The 21,585-nt window shown below is 35.1% G+C and overlaps 1 pseudogene; it reads right to left on the reverse strand.

The window, feature by feature from the left end:
* Positions 1–543: 543 nt before the first annotated feature.
* The window catches only part of LOC112321107 (small ribosomal subunit protein eS6-like), a 95,140-nt pseudogene continuing 74,098 nt past the window's right edge, over positions 544–21,585 (reverse strand).

Here is a 21,585-nt window from a genome sequence, read left to right on the forward strand (position 1 = left end):
TTCAAGTACCACTCATTGCCTGCTCTGGAGAAAAGGCTCTGGTGTGTGTGAGGCTCTTCACCAGGATACACCTTGGAGGAAGCACCACCCCACCCGAGGGAGAAGACAATGACTAAAGCTGGATGCAAAATTTGGGGTCCTTGGCCTCAAGGTCAGAAAATTCTAAAGTCTAACTTGTGTTCCCCTTAACATCAAAAATTAGGCATAAGCTGGACCAGACTCAGGCCAGGAGTTTGCTTAACTCCTTTCCCTCTTGTCTGGTTTACCTCATGCCCTCTCAGATTTTTCTGGCTACAACTTTCAGTAGGCCCCCTGATCCCTGTCCCTGTCTCAGCTTCTAAGCAGAATAAATGAAGCTCATCACTATGTAATCATCTCTAATCAGCTTTAGAACAGCATTTTCCCATTTTTTCTATTTCCACAAAAAATGCTAAAACATAATCTGTTTTATTTTAAACTTAAGAAAATGTTATTTATTTTGAGGTGATATGTAAAGATTCTAGAGATTTTAAAATCAATATTGTAAAATTTGTCATTTTTTGCTTTTTTTTTGATGTTTATCCTTATTTATTTGTTACTCTTAGAAGACCTCATTTTTGGCTGGACTCAGACTTAGAGGTAGAAGCTCTCAGAGAGGACAGCCTACGTCTCTTGGCAATTTGTTCCTGGAGTTTTTCTTTGGCCTCCTTCATCCTCTTAGCCAATAGTTTAGCATACTCTGCAGCCTCTTCCTTATTTTTCTTCCTACGCTGCCTCTTCAGGGCAATACGCCTACGTTTGTGTTGCAGGACACGTGGAGTAACAAGATGCTGAATCTTAGGTGTTTTGGTTCTAGGTTTCTTACCTTCCTTGTTTAGGGGTTTTCTCACAACATACTGGTGAACATCATCTTCTTTAGAGAGGTTGAAAAGTTTGCAGATTCTGCTAGCTTTTTTGGCCCCCAGGAGACGAGGCACAATAATATCAGTGAGACCAGGAATATCTTTCTCCCCTTTTTTTACAATGACCAAGTTGAGAACACTGAGATTGGCATCCACAATGCAACCCTGAACTGATTTGCGCTTCGCTCTCCAGTCCTCCTTGGTCTGTAACAGGAATGCCCCTTGCTCAGCAGCAGGCGGACACGGCCATGAGTCAAGACACCCTGCTTCATGGGGAAACCTTGTTTGTCGTTCCCACCACTGATGTGAACCACATAACCCTTCCACTCTTCACCCAGAGCGTCAGCAGCAACTTCTGTGGCCATACGCTTCTCGTAAAAAGTACGAAGTTTGCATTCATCATCCACTTCAATCAGTTTCTGACAGCCAGTGGCTGGGAAAGAGATCTTCAGCTTCGTCTTGAAGCAGCTGACCGCCTCCTAGGCACCATGGAAAAAAGGTAATTTTTGCTTTTAGAATTTGTTGTATATATATATACACACTCAGACACACACATATACATGTATATATACATATACATATTGAAACAAATACAATTTAACAATTTGATCTTAATTATATATTTTACTAGTCAACTTTAGTGTTTTCATGTTGTTTCTCTAATCTTAGTATTTTCTTAATTGTTATAGTTTCTTTGACACTTTATCTTTTTGGTAGGATTATTTTCTTCTACCTTTTTTTTTCTATATTTAGATGAGAACAAATACATATAGTATATGTATTACTTCTAAACTTCAAATATAAGTGAACTTTTCAAGCCAAAATGAGTTTTTGAACAAAACTCATCATTGAAAACCTGAACATAACAAGATCTCAATACACTGAATATTTATTATTGCTTGCATGAATGTTTTAAATAAAATTATGCATACATGAATACAATTATTGATATTAACACATTTGTATAAAGGGGTAATTTTATTAATATGTGTCTCTGTCTTTCTCCCCAAATCTGTAGTAAAAAAGCAAGAGAAACATCATGCCTACTGCTTTCTTCCTCGACAGTTTCCAAAGAATTGTGTCCTTGTCATTAAGTGTCCAAACAGCAGAATTGGAAGAAAAGAGATAAAAAAAGCAAACACAAGCAAAATGGCCTCTATTTGTATTCCTGAATATTTCCTACCCAAAGTTCTTCATCATTGAAATATCTAATTCCAAACTACAGATCCATTTCTCCATGTAAAACTCATTAGTCTCTTTCTGTTAGTCATGTACCAGATCATTCTAATTCAAATGAGTTAACATTAGTTCTGGACACGCTCTTTTCTATGAATATCTGTAGTCCCTGGTAGGAATAGCTTTAACTTGTGTGATTTTATAACCTAACAAATTACATTTATACTGAATTTCAAGAACAACTGTCAAGAAAAGAAAATTACTCCCTTCATGAAGAGTAGGAAAGAGTTAGAAACTGAAAAAAAAAATGCAGTGGTTATAATTTTCTGTCCCTGGCAGAGAGGTTTCCATTTATTTTAGTGGAGAAATAGACATTATTATGTTGAAGGAATTTTCATTTTTTATGTTTCTAGTATATGCTGATATTAGTTAAGGCAGTCCTGGAGTAAATTTACATATAATAACATCAAAAATGGGATATTAATTTTCCTTTTGTAGACAAATACATTTGCCAATTTTATTTATGTATTGGCTTTTTAGTTAACTTGCATCTTATCACAAAAGTCACATCAGAAGAGATGACTTTGACAATATCTCGTTGAAACCCCAAAATTTAAGAACACTCTTTCTTTGGTAACCGTATTTACATAGGCGGCAAACTGTTTCCACTCTAATACATCTGTATAAATTTCCTATGACTTTGGTGGGGCAGGGCTATGGAAAAAATTATGTTAAGAGCTACACCCATATAAAAACCTACTTTCAAACATATATTCAATTTGCCATCCTCTTACACATAATCCACAATACCCCCTACTTGATTATCACTTTAATTAACAGTACTCAAAACAGTACATCATTTTCAGCTTTTAGTTAGGATTTATCCCATCTAATCTCTGGAGTTCATGTTAGTATCTTTTGACAATTATTTGCCTTTTCAGTAATCTGTGGGAGATAGACTTGTTACTTTCAAGTCCGGATATATACAATTAGGATAAATTGTTTTTTGATCATTTTTCTTTTTCTTTTCATTTTTTACTCTTCAGGAATCTGTGTCGTAATGTATGGCATAAGTGAAGTCAGTTGAGAATATCATGCACTCTTCTAAAAATCGCCATCACCCAATCCTGATTAAAGCCATTAAAACTCTGTTTATCTGTCTATATTTTGTATAAATATACAGATATGTAATATGTACACATGAGTATGTGTTTATATACATGTACATATACATGCGGAGTGGTGGTCAGAATCATGGCTTCCCAAATTTTCCATGCCCTAATCCCAAGAACCTATGCTTGTGTTGCCTTACTTGAGAAAAGAGACTTTGTAGATGTGCTTAAATTAAGGGCCATAAAATGAGGAGATTAACCTGCATCATGTAGGTGGGTCCAATTAATTACTGAACCCTTACAAACAGAATAGTCAGGCACACATTCAAGAAGACATAGCACGAAGAGAAGCAGAAGAGATGCTGCAAAGTGAGAAGGCCTAGGATGGAGGAGGCCCAAGGGCAAGGTTCTGAGACAGGCCTTAGGGAGTAGGGATGGTCTCCAGCAGACAGTCAGCAAGGAAATATGAACCTCAGTGCTACAACTGCTTGAAATTTAGTTATGCCAGCAACCTAACTGAGTTTGGAAGCAGAAGACATCCCAGAGCCTTCCATAAGAAAAATGGCCCTGCCAGCACCTCTACATTGGTCTTTGAGACACAGAGCAGAGGAACCACCTAAGCTAGTGTTTACCTGGACTTACAATCCATGGAGACTGTGAGGTCACAGATAGGTATTGTTTTAAGCCACTAATTTTGTGGTAATTTTTATGGAAGCTATATAAAGGTAATTCACACACTTACCTTTTTTTCTACCCCCAAAAAAATGAAGCCACAGAAGAATGAAGGGTGCTATTTTTGAGATAAATAGTGAAGGTATTCAGCCTGGGGATAATTTATGGTTGATTTTCATCTTTGTTATGGATTCTTTGTTACTTATTCACTCATTTTTTAATGTCTCTGTTCATATTTTGGGGTCAATATTCTTATGTTGGAGCATTTTATTCACTCATCCTTCTTTCTAAATCTTGGACATTTCATTTCTCTGCTTACTTTTACTTTGCCCTCAGTTATATTTCTATGTCAAAACATTAGAGTCCAAAATATATGTGCTTCAATAAATTTTTATAGGTGTACATTATTTACTTTTTTACAGGTCGACAAAATTGATTTTTTTAAACCAAAAAGAGAGAAATAGGGAAGTATATGCAAGATACTAAGATTGTTGTTTCATAATTACTAACTTTTCTTTTTAAACTTCTAAATTACTTTTTTATTTAAATTTTTTATATAGAAAAAAAGCACAAATCAATACCAGAGAGTATACTTTTGAATTAGACCATCTTGAATTTTGGCTTTTCTGTTTAATCCCTAAACTGCACTCCTATTTATCTTCTATTTTTCATCTAATCCATGGGTCTGCAAACCATGGCCTGGAGGGTAAATACTACCTGTGGCCTATTTTTATATAGTCCAAGAGGTAAGCATGGTTTTAAGATTTGAAAGAACTTTTAATGAAAGGAGAAGATTATGTGATAGAGACCATATATGACCCCTGAAATCTAAGCTACTTACAAATTGGGCTTTCACAAAAAAATAATTTACCAATTGCCACTCAAACTCTTTTATTTTTTTAATGACTTTGTTTTTCTATTCTGGTTCATGGAATCCATTTTCATTCAGATTTTACCTTGAAAATCACCTCTTTAGATGGATTTCCCCATTCATGTCTTACACAACATTACGTCTGATTTTTATAATGGCATTTATCATTCCTGAAAAAATGTAAATATGTGTATAATTTTATATAATATAATGTAATTACATATAATTATATTAGATGTTATATAGGTATGTTTTTCCCCCTCACATACTCAGAGAGCTGACACCTCTTCTGCCTGTTCAACGTCTCATGATCTATCTTGTGACTGTATTTTATAAACTTATTAAAAAAGAATTATGTGTAGAAATAAATTTTTTCTTACCTCATACAAATTCTCATACAACATACTTATCTCTACATATCATTATAGAATGAATATAGTTATTAGAGATTTGGAGAATAAAATTATTTTTGGAGTTAAAACCCTGTTTGAATGATAGCATTGCTATTACCTCAGAAAAGTCAATAGCTTTGTTTTAGTCTGATAAAGTTGATATGTTTTTTTCCTTTATGGTTCATTTTTTTTCCAGCAATTTTTAGAAATATTGCTATCATTCAAATATGTTCAGTTCTAAAATCTCTCTTTCCATTAAATGAGAATAATTGGCTGAGAGCTCTGTAAAAAATGAGGTGTTGAATTGTGAAAATCACCCATAAAATTGCCTCATAATGTTTCCTTTGTGTGAAAAGGGAAGACCCAATCACTTGTGAACTTAAGCAGTTGGTGTAAGTGAAACAAGAGGGACCCTTTCTGATTCTGTTTGGGACATCTCGTGTCCACTGTACCAGTGTTTTATTTCAATATGATTCGGGAGTCCAATACTATTTATAGTACACTTAAGGACTTTTAATGCTTTCTTTCTAAATAAGAACTTGGATATTTCGTACTGATATTCTTCTTAGTTATGGGCTCCCGTTTAAGAACACCTGAATTTTATGAGGCATCACTATAAGAATTAGACAAGCTCATCGACATTTAAAATTTTATTGCTTATGAAAGCATAAATATGTTATAATTGTACAAAGTACTAATAGAATGATAATCCAATTTTCTAAAACTCTGTATTCATATCTGCCCCAGGCGTCCCAATCTCTCTCTCTCCACACAAACACACATGTGAATACATGCATGGAAAAAGTTGATATTTATCAATGTTTCTGGGCTTTTGTACATATATGTTTACATAGGCTTCTATCCTTTGAACTATTCTTTTCTTTGGTAAGATAAGGTAAAACTGTATGTATTTTTAATTACTCACACTTAATGAAGAATAACACATGTCAAGTGTCTTAGCACTTCATGGAATGTCTTGAATGCAATAAGTTTATAAATATTTATTGAATGGAAATTACATTGCTCTTCATAGACCAGGGGGCTTAAACAGCAGTTTCGTTTCTCACAATTCCAAAGGCTGAAAAGTTCAAAGAAAGTTCTGGCAGGTTTGGTTCTGCTGAGACCTATCTTCCGGGCCTGAACAGGGCCACCTTCTTGCTGCTGTGTTTCTCTCTTTCTCTTCTTATAAGCCCACAGTCGCCTCAGACCAGAGTCTCACCCTTATGGCCTCATGTAACCTTAGAAAACTCCTAAAGACCCTATTTCCAAATACAGTGCCACTGGAAGTTACAGCTTAACTTATGAAGGGGCGGTGCAAGTTTCTATGAATAAGTTCATTTCACCATGTTTCCTCAGAGAACTTACAAAATTCATGAGATATAATTTATTTAATAGTCTGCACTGAACAATGTTCTTATTTAGACCAACACAACAATGCCTCTTTTTCATCTGAAAATATTTATATTAATCTTTTTATGCCTTTATATTTAGAGTTATGAATATTAATACTCTTCTCATTTTTTATGATTGGCATGTGTTTATCCCTAAAATAACTTGCTTTAAACGTCAATGATTAGAAATTTGCTCTGGTAAACAAATAGTTCTTATAGTACCTTTTCATATGGTTTATAGTTACAACCTTGAAAATATTTCCCTCTGAGTTTACAGGCTTGTATTTAAAGTGACACATTTTTCCGTTTCATCGTATGGAAAGTCTCAATCATTCTTACTAGTTTTTCTGTTTTCAATAAGTTGTGGCTATCATACCATTCCACACAGGAGTTTTATCAAGTTAGGCAAATTCAAGTTGTATTACATAATTTAATATTAGTGTCTGAAAGATTATGTAGAGCAATCATTTTCACGTTCTTCATTATCTCACAATAAAAGTCCACTTGGTTTTCCAAAGAAAATATTTAGCAATGCTTCCAATATTTAATATAATTTATCTTCAACTACTAAAATTTCTTCTCTGTTGTGAGAACTTTAATCTTCTATTACATGACATAACTTCTAGATTCTCCTCAATCCTCATTGTTCCTTGATTGTAACCTCTAGCCTTAGAATAGACATTTCTTTGAATACATACATTGGTATAAGTAACAAAAGGAATGTGTATTGGTGTAACCTGGTCAGGGGAAATATAAATATCTCCTTAAAGTTCCTGTTATAATGTTTAAAGCCAGTAAAACTGAGGCTAGGAAATCATGAAGCACCTACCCATAGTAATGACAGATTTGAGTACTTTATAAAGACTTACCTGACTCCAAAGCCAACCATCATATACATCATATTAATGTTCTCCCTTAAATTTAAGCATAAATTTAACAGATAATACATTTTTGATATTGACCTAGGTATTGTGAAAGAGTCTGCTAAGTATGTTAAAAATATAATATGGATAATACACACATTAAATAACTGAGTGTATTGTTAAAAGGACTGATACTTGGGGATAAAATTTTAAATCACAGAGGAGCAGGTGGGGGCCTCTCTCAGATGTTTATTGTCCCATTGGCATAATTTCTAAGATCTAAATCCATAAAGTGGAATCATTCTATAACTGATCCTAGTCAAGAATTCCTGGAACATATTTTTCCCCTATATGTCAAATAGAAAATATAATTGCTACTAGCTTTAAAAAATTGGACCTTGGATATACATATAAACCAGAAAGATTACTGCTCCCTGCTTTAAGATAAGTGAGGTCTGTCTGGAAAAAGTCCAGCCATTGTTAAGATAAGGAGAATAGTTTGCGTGACATCGATGTAACCAGTGAGCCAAGGACTGTGGACTGGAATGCTCGTGTGTGAACAACTATGGCTTCACTGCACTAGGCAGGGTGGTAGATGCGGTTGAATGAGCATGTGTACTGTGCGGTTGTCCTTATGGGCAAGTGGTGATTGGCAGCTTCATCACACAATACTCCTGCTCACGTATCACTTGTCCCACAGAGTGTTTGGGTGAAATGTCATATCACCTAAGTGGCTTAGGCCCCTGCAGCCCAGATATGACACCTTGTGACTTCAGGTTTTTCCCAAAACTAAAATCACCTTTGGAAGGGAATTTCAGACCATCTATGAGATTCAGGAAAATACAACAGGGCAGCTGCTGAGGATTAGAACCCCAAGATGCCTACTTTGAAGGGAACTGAAACATCATTGTTCTATGTACAATGTTTCTTATGTCATGAGGCTGGATACTTTCTGGACAGACTTCGTCACCTATGTTCATATTGAAATGCAATACAGGCGAAACACTTTCGCTTGATGCCAACATTAGCAGGCTGCAGAGGCCTCCCTGACCATGACAAAATGGACTACCTCTGGGAGGACCTCATCAGTAAAGCCTCCTACCTTGCTTACCTTACTGAGACCTTTTTTCATTCACTGATTTCTTTTTCTTTTTTTCAGTTTTATTTTTTTGCTGACCAGAAACCTCATCTAACATTCTCTGGGTCTCTATCTTCTTAACCTCATTTTCAACACAGTGGCTGGCTGAGCTGGGGTTACTGTTATAAAGACATTGTGTGAGAGTGCACCTCATCTCATACACACACACGCATCCCAATTTCCAAGAAAAAGCACTGAGAGACCCTGCTCTGTGAGCAGGACTCACAAAGCCCATCCCCCTCCAAGCAGTACGCCTTCTACCAGTCATACCTCAACCTCTGAAGGAACCCTCAACATTACAGATAGAAATGAACTGGAGTCTCTCCTGTTGTGAATGGACTAGCTTGCCCTTTCTGATTTCCACACGTTTTCAGACAGTTTGGTTACACATATATTGTCAAATTTTATTGTAAAATTTGTTTCACTTTCATTGAAATATTTTTGACATCTAATAATTGAGATTATCCACTTAATATGACAATGGGTAGAGGGGTTATTAATTTGAGGAACATTATAATCCTCTTCAGGTCCATGCAAGGATTCATCAATATTATTTTCAAATTTCCTATCAATATTGATGGGGAAAGTATACCCCAAACCACTATTAGGCTTAATAAAGATTTTCAGTATTTGGCACCCAACAGCCTGAAAGGGTCAGGCCAGGATCCCAGCCCTCCAGACTGCCCATGATCCCGTCAGTTTTCCGACCCGCTGGACCACCCACGACTCAGTTATCCCGACCTACTTGGTAGCCTGCGGCTCCATGGGAACTCTCTCCCACCTCACGCAATAGACATCTGGCTCCAGCCACCATGGCCGGTGGTCAGACTGACCCTCCCATACCTGGGGGCAGCCTGGCCCTTACCTAACCCACTGTCCCCACTCACATTCTGAAACCCTGAAGCACCCACCCAGAAGAACAAGAGACTAACCTTTTCCTCATTCCCCCCACAAACCCAGCACTTTTTCTTTTAAAAACCCCATTCTTGCCTCCCCCTGAGCTGCAGTGGGTCCCAGCTCAGTCTGCCTGTAGGTGCAGCATCAGTTCCTCCTGGTCCTCCTGCCTCCGTCCCTGGAGCATTTCTAAGACAGCCAACGTACCCTTTATTCTTTAGTCAAACATAGGTAGGGAGTGCTGGGGATGTGTTCAATGGGGTTCATATGTTCACTTTTAAACTCCTTACTGTTAATTTACTTTTAAAAGTCTGTGGTCTTTAGAGTATGATCTGGTATATTTGGTTAATGCATATCACCACATTTGATACTTAGGGAAACAATGCATTTTAAATATTCTCATATATGTTTTACAAATGAGCTGCAAGAGGACATGTGACTTGTAGAAACAAATGATATAAGATGTTCTGTTCAAAAGAAGCTCTTAATATAGCAAAAAAAAGAAACAACTTTCACATAAACTAAATGCAACAATAATCTATAGTTTTGAGTCAAATACTATGCTCGATCTTATTTGTTATCCAAATACTAGGCTATTTTTTTTTTCAAAAAGTGCAGTGATCTTGTAACAGAGCAGGCGGGGTGTGGTTCACAATAAATTATTACAGAAAGGATCCCCCCTTTTCTGTCTCTGGAGGTTCCCCCCCCACCCCACGCACACCTGCTAGGTTTGAAATGCCCGCCGCCAGAGGAAAGACCTCTCTTGATGCCAGAGACTGGTGAAAAGGAAAGGAATTATTTACTTAAAAGTTACACAGACTTAGAGTAATGACTTAATGTCTTCAATAAGATACTAAAGTCCTCTAGAATACCCACAGATGCACAGTCCTTCCCTCTTCCTCTGCCCAGTCCGGGGTACCGTATCTCAGGAAAAGAAGTAGAAGTCCGTGATTCAGGCTCCGGGCACCATCAGCGGTGTGGCTGCCGCAATCTCCAGTTAATCCAAAGCCATGTGGCACCTTCTCACGGCCCACCAGCAAGAGTCCTTTCTCCCCTTTTCTTCCCGGCAAAGTCTCTCCTGCTGCCTATGCCGCGTGGCAAAAAGAAGCACCCCAAAACCACATGGTCCTCTCTCCTTTCTTTCAGAACCACATGGTCCTTCCTATTCACTCCAGAACCGCGTGGCCCCCTATTTACTTCAGAACCTCGTGGTCTTCTTCCTTTCCCCTCAGAACTGCGTGGTCCTCTCCTCTACGGCTGCCACGTCTAGGTTTAAATCCCAGCGCCCATCTTCCTTTGCAGCCCCATTTCTGACTCCTCCCACAATCAGTTACACCTGCCAGTATCCCCGTATTCTTCCAGCTTTACTGGGCTGCCATTGTAAGTCCGGGCAGGTGTGGCCCCATGGCATGGAGCCAACCATCTCCAAGCTCTCCCACAGGCCCTGTAACCAGGGGGAGTTGCTTCCCAGTTACATCTTGGGTGGAATTCGCTCCCATCCCCCTGGCTCAAAGCATGGCCACAGCTATTTAACACATCCATGAAACCAGTTAAAGGTTATGGATATGTTAAATGACAGTGCCAGGGGTTAGCTGCAAAGCTCTTGCTACCCAAAACAGCTCTGAATGGCCCTGTTCCATGTGTTCCATCCCCTCTGGTGCAGGCTTGTGGGGGTGAGGACACCCTATATATATTTTTCTAATATTTCCTGGACACCTTGAGTTCTGGACCCCATTACAAATCCCTTCTTGGGGCCCTCCTCTTGGTTGCACCCTGCTTCAATCTGAGAATTATGAATTATATGTAATGTCTTTTGGTTCAAAGTTGCCCTAAACAATGAAGCTTATAATTAAAGAGAAAGTAAATATTCAATGAATTTTACCTTCAAGAAAGGAAAAGGAACCATCTGTTTATTTTGATGCCTTTACTGTGCAAATATAACTCTAGTGGTTTTATTGACACCATTTTTAAATCTGCTTTTATGCATCTTTTCTTAGCATCTCTCCTAAAGAGACGAGGTGACAGGGAGGTTTGTAATGATGCTTCAACAATAACTAGTGATTACAGTAACTTTTAGAAGATGTTTAAAACAGTAAACGCAGTAAGGTTAGCATTGCTCCCTAATTAAGTAGGCTTTTGCTTAGAACAATAAAACATTAATCTAAATGCATTCTAATTTCTTTAAAACGACAAAATATGTGTTGTAAGCTTTTAAGTGCAATATAGTCTTAACCATGTTCATGTATGGAAATATGTTCAAAATTTAAGTTTACATTAAAATTTTCCTGTTTTTTCTAGTGCTTTAAATACAGCAGTTAATCATGAAATGAACTTAGTTGCCATTAAGCTGTATTACACTACAAGATTTTACAGATGCTGGCAAAGGATGAGATTTATTTTAGGAAGAAGTAAGATATTCATACATATATGTAGGCAAAAGTGTGAAAAATGCAATCTGCTATATAGTATCTTCTGTTATTTGATAAAGATATTCAAACTAAATAATTGCTGCAAGATATCCCAAAAAAGTTGTGAACCTTAAAATATTGCCTGAGAAGCAAATTTATGAGAGAGCAATGTGTGAGCTTTCTCGGATTTTTGTCGTAACACAAAAATAAATTAATGTCTTTTTTAACTATTCTAGTTTCTTACAACAAAAAGGTGTAACAGTTATGAAGACATGCAGATTGTGGGTTAGAACAATTCCAAGCAAAATGACTACTAGAAATATAATCAATCTGTCAATATCATTTTGGATGACTTCTGCTATTGTTTATTTGTTGATTTTAGCTTTTTAATGATATTTACTTATATTAAAGTCTCACCTAAAGGACTTTAGAACAATAAGTATATTTTCTGGGATATATAGTTATATATAAACCAGAATATGAATAATACAATACAATTTTTTAAACCTAGATCTACATCCAGTGTGCAACTATTAATTTCTCCAAATACAAACCCAACTCTGCTATAGTCTCAAGAAACGTTCTCCTGCCAGTAAAAACAGTGCTGTCCTGGCCACCAGACATCTATGGAGCACAAACATTTTTCTAAACTGAGTAGGTGCCGCAGACCAAGCCAGAGCCTGTTCCTACATCGTGTGTGACTGTTTTGTGGAATCAGAAAAAAAATTCCCTGGGGTTGTTGGACACAACACAAGACCACATTTCATTAGTATTTTTGCCACTTATAGTTGCTACTTGACTAATATAGTAGATCATTATTGTCACAACATGGATTATTCTGGATAATTTCATTTTCTAATTAAATATACAAATGCAGGCATCATTGGAATAAATTGCAGTTTGATTTGCAATACAGCAAATCTATCTTGATTAAATATTGTCTTTTCATTGATTTTTATTAAAAACAGATTTCAGGGAAAAGTTGCTAGTATGTAAAGAAATATAATCTTGTAAAAATTTTCTGACAGCTCAGAGAGGAAAGAAGAAGAAGGTGCTGTCTTAGGTAGTTACACACTTAATAATAAAAAAGAGAGCAAAAGGGATTAGACATTGAGTTAGTCAAGAGAAGAGCATAAGCCTGCTTGTTTAGCCAGGAAGCTACAGCATTTACAGACTCATTCACACACTCCAGGGCACTGAAGCATTGGAAACTTAATCCCAGAAGCACAGGAAATCTGCACCGCTAGCAGATTGTTGGGGAGCGTAGGGGGAGGTGCTTGACCATAGAGACCTGTCAGTCTAACTGGGAGGTGGATCCATCAAAAGCCTGCAAAATATTGGGAAGTTCATTGGTTATTTTGACAAAGCTTCTAGTTACAACACCAAGAAACAAAGAAGCCCTCTCTCTCTTTTCCTCCCATCTCTCTCTCTCACACACACTCTCTCTGCCTCTCTGACCTGCACTCACCCAGTCTTTCTGTGCGTTCCCTCTCTCACCCAGGAACACACAACCACGAGGGTTCCGGGGCTACCAGGGCCCGCAGCACACTGCGCAGGCTCCAGTGGACTTAACATGAAACAGAAACTGGACCCTGGCCTTTCTTGGCCTTGCTGAAGACGCTTAAACTTTTTCCTTGGGGGGAAAGAAGGAAATGGAACATTGGAAACGAAGGGGCACCCTTTTGATTTTTCATCGAGCACCCAAATAAATCTTACCACCAGATCTCATCCTCCCTTTAAAAATGTTTTCTCTCATGACACTGCATGGACTCTGCTTCCATCCGCAACTAAGTGATTAGCTGAAGATCGTATATACGTAACCATAGACACACAACCGTACGGTGATGGACAGAGGGAAGGTGGGGCAAGAGCAGGGGAGAGGTCGGCAAAGTGGGGGAGGTATTGGGATCATCTGTAATAGTGTAAAGAATAAAATTAAAATAAATAAAAATAAAATAAATACATATCCATGCAAAACAGTAAACAATTAAAAATAATCATTTTCCAGTAATTTCTAATTCAGAGATAACTCCATATGTTTGGATAATTATTCAGAGATGAAAATAAAGTAATAAAAATACAGATATGCTACAGCACCAAAAATTAAAAGCAACCAAATATACGTCTCATCCTGGCTTAAACATTTTCAACAGTGTTTTCTATTGTATTTAATGTTTACTTTTTAAGTGTTTTTTAAATAAAATTTTAAAATTAAAATTTACATTCTCTATTATTCTGTGTTAGTTGGAAGTGTACAGCATTGTGGTTAGACAATTATGAATTTGACAATGTCTTTCCTTGACATTTCTAGTACCCAAGTGGCACCATACTTTAATACTTATTTACGACAATATTATTTATTATATTCCCCATGCTGTACTTTACATAACTAATTTGTATCTACAATCTGTACTGCTCAATCTCTTCACCTTTTTCACCCAGTCCCCCAGCCCTCCTTCCCTCTGGCAACCATTACTCTGTTATCTTTTATCTATGAGAACATTTTCAAAGTATTATGTTACCAGTTTATAAGGAAAGTATTGGAGGAAATGTAAGTGTGTGACCTTAACTCTTGGTGATACTATCTCAGGTGTGGGCATATGCCAAAATCATCAAATTGTATATATGTATATTTTTGTATATCAATTGGACATCAATAAAACTGTATGTAAATTGTATGTAAATCATTTTAAATAATCACCTTAATAATTTTACAGTATATATATGACCTCTCTTCATGTGACCACTTTTATAAATGAAAACTGTAATAGTATGAGTATTTCATCTTTATCTTGGTATTATATATTTGTATATATGTTCACTAAATATTTGTTTTCTTCTTTTTCATGTAACATAAGGTCTATTGATTGTAATTCATTTTTTATCTCTGTATGTAAATTATACAATATTAAATGAGAGTGTGAATTAGTTAGGAAAGAAAATGAACATCACCCAAAGAAAAACAGGTTTATAGCAGCCTCTTCTAAGGAGAAAGCCACTGTGTTTTCTATTATCAGGAGAGTTGCACGGTGTTAGGTAGAAGGATGACTTTTTCTCTTCTGTATTTGGAAATAAAATATGTTTTAAGAAATAGGTATAAGTGCCAAGTTGGCAATCATATGCTTTTTTAAATAAAATTTCTTGGGGTAACTTTTGTTAATAAGATTATGTAGGTTTTAAATGTACATTTGATACATGATGTGTGACATTTTGAACTCATCACCAAAAGTCAAATCATATGCTTTTTAATATGCCAGCTTGACTAAATCAGAATACATTTCCAGGAATTCTCTTTCCTGTGTGTTTCAGGTTAGGATGGGTCACAAGAGAGAGCCTTGTTCTTGATCTGAATGGCAGAGGTTAAGCAGCAGGTTTTAAGCTGTATGATTTCTTACATCACTGGCCAAAAAGGGTCTGGACCTACACTGTTTCACTTTCCTTTAGAGCCTTCCGGAAACTTTTCTACATGTATGTTTGGTGAATATGTTAAGCTCTCTTATGAAGGGCTTCTGCAGGATACTTACTGGTATATTAATAAGGTCAGAGGCTAAAACATTGACATAGTTTCCAGTTTATCATCATAAACTCCAGCCGGTTCTTGTTCTCTTACATCCTTTCTCTCTGTCCAACTCCTCTTGCAGACTAAACTCTAGTATGAGATGTAAAGAAAAGAGCCATAAAACGACTGCTTAATCAGAATGCTTAGCCAGCTCTCACAAATACATTAGATCAAGTCCTATAACCACACCAATCGAGCTAGCTAGGACCCTAATTGAAAATACGTGTTTAAGTCATATCTTGATGGGTGCAGTGAAGCATATGTAGTAGACTGTCAATACAAAGAGGAAAAAAATAAATGTTTTAATGTATTAATTTGTTATAAATGATTATTTATACCAAATCAATAAGATAGTCAATATTAATCACATTTTATCCACAAGGAAACTGAGCTTCAGAAAGCATTAACTCCTTGTTAAAGGTCAAGTCTCTGAAAATTTATTTATCAAGAAGTTTTTTTAACCATGTCAGTCCATCTGCCCCAATTATTTGCTATAACAAAAATGCATTGTTCTCCTTAAATACACAAGTATTGCTCATAATTATTTTTTAAGAAAAATGAGCATATGGACAACTCTTAAAATATCTTTAAACATCAGATCTCTTTAGAATTTTGTCCCAAATAATAAATTTGAAATAACTAATATATAAACAATAAATTAGCTGTGTGTTATTCTTACCAAGGAAAAAAGTGTTTTTAATGGTATTTTAACTACAGATTGGCACATATTGTTTAGCAACTGGGATAAATAAAAGAACTATGCATTTTGTGTAATTGTGTGTGTCTGTAGAATTTATACTCTAAAATTCTATTTTAATCCTAAATGCAATAAATATCTCATAAAATATATTGTGATAATACAATGTAAAAGCTTATAAAAATAAGAAACAAGCAAAACATTTCACAATTTTGGAGATATTAGACAAATGTAAAAATTTAAAAAAAAATTTGAATAGAGCCCCAAAATAGCCCATATAAACATAGCACCTTTAACAAAACAGTAAAGGCAATACAATGGACAAAAGATAGTCCTTAATAAATGGTGCTAAACTGGACATAATGCATGGAAAAAATAATAAATAAAAAAGAATCTAGAAACAGACTGCATACCTCTACAAAAACTAACTCAAAATGGATAAAGACCTACATGTTAGATATAAAACTGTAAATGCCATAAAAAGTAACAGGAGAAAATCTAGATGCATTTGTCAATGACTTTTTAGATACAATACCAAAGGCATAGTCCATGCAAAAATAATTGATCGATGAACTTCATTAAAAGTAAATATTTTCATTCTAAAAAAAAAAAACAATGTAAAGAGAATGAGAAGACAACTCACAGCCTGTGAGAATATACTTGCAAAAAACAAAAACAACAACAAAAAAAACACAACCCAATAAGCAATGGACAAAAGAACTGAACAGGCAACTAACTAAACAAAATATGCAGAGGGAAATTAATCATATGACAAGATGTTCCATATCATATAGCACATGGGAATGTGAAATTAAAGCAACAATGAAACACTACTATAATCACTAGATTGACCAAAATCCAGAAATCTGAGAACACCAAATGCTGGCAAGGATGTGAAGCCACAGGAACACTCAGTCACTGCTGGTAAGAATGCAAACTGGTGGTACAATCACTTTGAAAGACAGTGAAGAAGTTTCTTTTAAAATTAAGAATACTCTTGCTAAATGACAGTAATTGCACACCCTAGTATTTACCCAAATGAATTGTACACTCATGTATACACAAAAATCTGCAGAAAAATGTTTATGATAGCATTGTTCATAACTTACAGAACTTGGAAGCAGCCAGATGACCTTCTGTAGGTAAATGGATTATAAATTCTAATACATCTGGACTAGGGAATATTGCTCAGCACTAAGGAGAAACAAGCTATAAAGTCATAAAAGAACATAGAGGAAATTTAAATGCATATTATTGAATGAAAGAAGCCAATCTGAAAAGGCTACATAATGAACAATTGCAACTACGAAAACAAAATCTATGAGACATAAAAAAATCAGTAGTTGCAGTAGTAGACAAAACACAGAGAATTTTCAGGGCAGTGAAGTTATTCTGAACGATGCTACAATGGATACATGTCACTATATATTTTTAAAAATCTATGAATGTACTACACATTAAAATGAATATTAATAAACTACACAGTTTGGGTGACAACAATGTAGAATGACCATTGATGTAGGTTCACCAACTGTAACAAACATACCACGGTGGTACGAGATGTCAATAGTGGGGGGTGGGTATGCACGTGTTGTGTTAGGGGGTATTTGGAAACCTGTGTACTTTTTGCTCAATTTTGCTGTGAAACTGAAACTGCTCTACAGATAAGCTAATTTTAAAACTTAGATAATGCAACTACATGTGTTAGCATAAAACTATATAGTCACCGTTGAAGAAAACCCATTTCAGGAGCTTATATTTGTGTATTCTGTATGCTGGGAAATTATAGATATAGAAACTATAGATACATCAAATATTAACATGAGTACTATTGTATTATCTTTCTAAATTATTATTTCGCTTTTTATAAACATGCACATTAATTCAAAATGATTGATGTGGCTCCATGGATTGAGTACCGGCCTTCAAACCAAAGGGGTTGCCTGTTCCATTCCTAGTCAGGGCACATGCCTGGGTTGCAGACCAGGTCCCCAGTGAGCAGTGCTCAAGAGATAACCACATGTTGATGTTTCTCTCCCTCTTTCTCACTCCCTTCCCCTTCTCTCTAAAAATAAATAAATAAAATCTTTAAAAAATGATTAAGAAACATAAATAAAGTTATGCTTTTTTAAGTTTATGCAACTCAAAATTGTTCATTTTGTTACAGGAAAAATAAAAGATAAAGACAAAGACATAAATTAATAAATAAAAGTCATATAATAAAGAAATATTTTTGGCTGCAATAACAGAAACTGTGATGAAGAGTAAAGATTTTGAGGTTGTGTTATTCTTAATGAATAGCCAATAGTCAAAGGAACTGTGATTGCTCTTCTTGAATGCAAGCCTTTTTCTCCCCCTCTCTATCTTTGAAAAATTAATCTTATTCTAATGCTTTCTATGATTCTGAGTGAGCTATGCTAGATCCAGATTTTTTGCCTTGGCTGGTGAGAGTTCCCAGCAGAAAGGAAAGGAATAGGAGAAATGATTGTCTCATAACCCTTTTTCTTTGTCAGGAGGAAAATGTCCTTATAAAAGACCCCAAAGAAATCTCTTCTTACTTCTAACTAAAAAAAAAAAAAATCATGTACTCATAGCTACACCTGTTATTGGCACAGAGGAATACAAACATCTTATACTTGGCTTGAACCATTATAAATTTCACCAAATTATACCACTTGCTTGTTAATAAGGAAGACCAGGAGATAACTATTGAATCATCAAGCAGCAGCATCTTCTCCAATATCTTAACAAAATCTAGGCAAGATTTGTCTTAAGAATGATGATTTTTATATAACATTTTATATTATATTTCACTGATATATCAAACAGGGATGTTTTATATGGTACATTTATAACTAATGTTTAAAAATATATTATTCATGAATGTAAAACAAAAGTTTTCATACTATATAAAATTGCAATATCAGTTGAGCTAGAAGTTAAAAATGTTCAAGTACAAAAGACAGGAACAGAGTTCCATAAATGTAGACACGTTGTACTAAGAAGAATAATGTATGAATCTCCTTTCTGTGAATGTCAAAATATAATGATTTTTGCTATAATAGCAGTTTTAAGATCTGAGCTGGATTAAGGAAATGTACAGAAGAACTTCTCATGGTGCCTCTAATTGCTATGATTTGTGATTTGTGTTTGTATGGAACTAATCTACTCTGCATTTTTGAGATCACTTGAATTTTTATTATGCATTTAAAGTGGTTAAATAATACTTAAATGAAATTTATAAAGTAGCTCATTATATTTCTAAATGGAACTATTATGTGCCATCTTTTAAATTTGTGGTTAATGATATTTTCTTCAAAATTAAAATTTATTTAATGAATCAATCAAATGAATTTGGCTATAAATACTACTTAACTGATGAAGTCTATTTTATCATGTTGGCTTATACATGCTTTTCTGCATTAATCTTGCATTGTATACAGCTGTTTCTAATTAAAGAAACATGAATAAAATTAGAAGAATATACATAATGTCATTATTAAACTCCTTTAAATTAAACATTTTTAGATTAAATCTACATTGAGTTGGCCTGTTTGTAGACTACCTAAGGAGAAACATGAAACTTAGTAGTGCAGAAGTAGAAATTAAAAACTCCGGTTTTCACTATGACTATCAGTTGGTCTTTCTTATTGTCGGAGAAACACTAAGCACAAGCCCAGAAGTGTCTTTCTTATCTATCATTCCAGTACAAGTCATAATTAAAAAGCAAACAATCTTGACAGCTTTGCCAATGTCATTTAAACTACTATGCAAAAATAAAGATTTCAGTGAAATGGTGGCCATGTTTTAAAAAATGTGCATTTTGATGAACAGTGTGAGTAAAAAGTATTTTCTGTGAATAAAAACAGCATCCATAACTTTGAATCAGATTGAAAAAATACAGAGACACTGTACTTGTATTTTTCAATCTAAAAACTATTCAGTAATAAAAGGCAATATATTCTATGCACCTTACTTCTTGTCTTTTTGTTCATTTCTCGCTATTATTGATTGCAATTGCTATGACTTTTGGTTTAATGCTGATATTAATGAGGATCCATCTAATGTTCCACAATGTTAGGATGTGAAAAACACTTAATTTTTCAAATATTTTCTTATTTACAACTTCAATATCTTCCATTAATATACTCAAGATTTTTAGTATAAAATATCTATCTTTTTAACAACCATCTTCCAATGTATTAAAAAATGTATCTTTATAATGTATATTATCCTGGGTATTTTACCATTTTTGTCTATATAAATGAGGACAGAAAAATTTGTACAATTATGACACAGATAAGTAGAAATTTCATTAATGTTGAAATGGGAAATAAGATTTTGTAAAATAGATTTCTCTCTCTCTCTCCCCCTCCCTTCCTTCCTCCCTCTTTTTCAATTTAAATATCCAAAATACATTATGTAACTCTATTTTCTTATGGACAATTTGGTTAGCCAGTCGTTTTAACTGTCTTCCAGGAAAATACAAGTCCTGGTTGAAATAAATCTTTTGTTGAGGAAGAAGCATTTCGAATCACCATGAGTTCATGTTCCTCTGGATGGGCAACTGTGTTTGCACCTTACCTTTTTAAAAGATTTTATTTATTTATTTTTAGAAAATGGGAGGAGGGAGAGAGAAAGAAAAGGAGAGAAATATCAATGTGTGGTTGCCTTTCGTGCAATCCCTGTTGGGGACCTGGCCTGCAACCCAAGCATGTGCCCTGGACTGGGAATTGAACCATTGCCCTTTGATTCGCAGGCCAGCACTTAATCCACTGAGCCACACCAGCCAGGGTTGCATCTTACCTTTATTTTTATGTGATATATGCTGGTGTTTTATTCATGTGTGTGTTTGTTTTTGGGCTGTCTTCATTTAAGCCTTTCAGTGGGACTTATTGATATAAAATTAAATTTCCTATTCTTAAAAAAATAAAGGATAACATTGATTAAACATATGTTAGAAATTAATAGATATTGAAATAAATATATACTAAAGTCCATCTTTTGCTCCATGCCCTAGAATTCAACATCCCGTCATTGTCTGAGACTAAAATATCTCTGTACTAATGTCTGTATTGATAATGTGTAAAGACTGAAATATCCTTGCATTGTTTCCTTTATGGCTTTTCGGTGTATTGATTTGCTGAGTGAGATCATCTCCAAGAAAGTCCATGTTTTTATGGTTTGGACTTAAGCAGTACATCAAACCTTTACTCCAGTAGATGGTGAAACAAAGTTATATAAAGTCTGTTTTATTAATATGCCAGCGCTTAAATGAAATATCTTCTTTTCTCTACCATAGAAATTATTCTTAGTTGAAAACCAAATATTGATGATTTTCCCTTAAAATATATCAATTCTGTCTACAGACTCAAAATATTTAAACATTACCAAAGATTATTTTTTCAGTTGTAATAGTCAGCAACATAATTTTGCAAGGGCTTTTAAATAATTGTGTATGTCATTGGTAAATTAAAATCTAGAATTATGGAATGATAACATATTACAGCCAAGTACAAAAGATGTTCCAG

Source organism: Desmodus rotundus, chromosome 1 (assembly GCF_022682495.2).
Source record: "Desmodus rotundus isolate HL8 chromosome 1, HLdesRot8A.1, whole genome shotgun sequence".
Taxonomy (NCBI): Eukaryota; Metazoa; Chordata; class Mammalia; order Chiroptera; family Phyllostomidae; genus Desmodus; species Desmodus rotundus.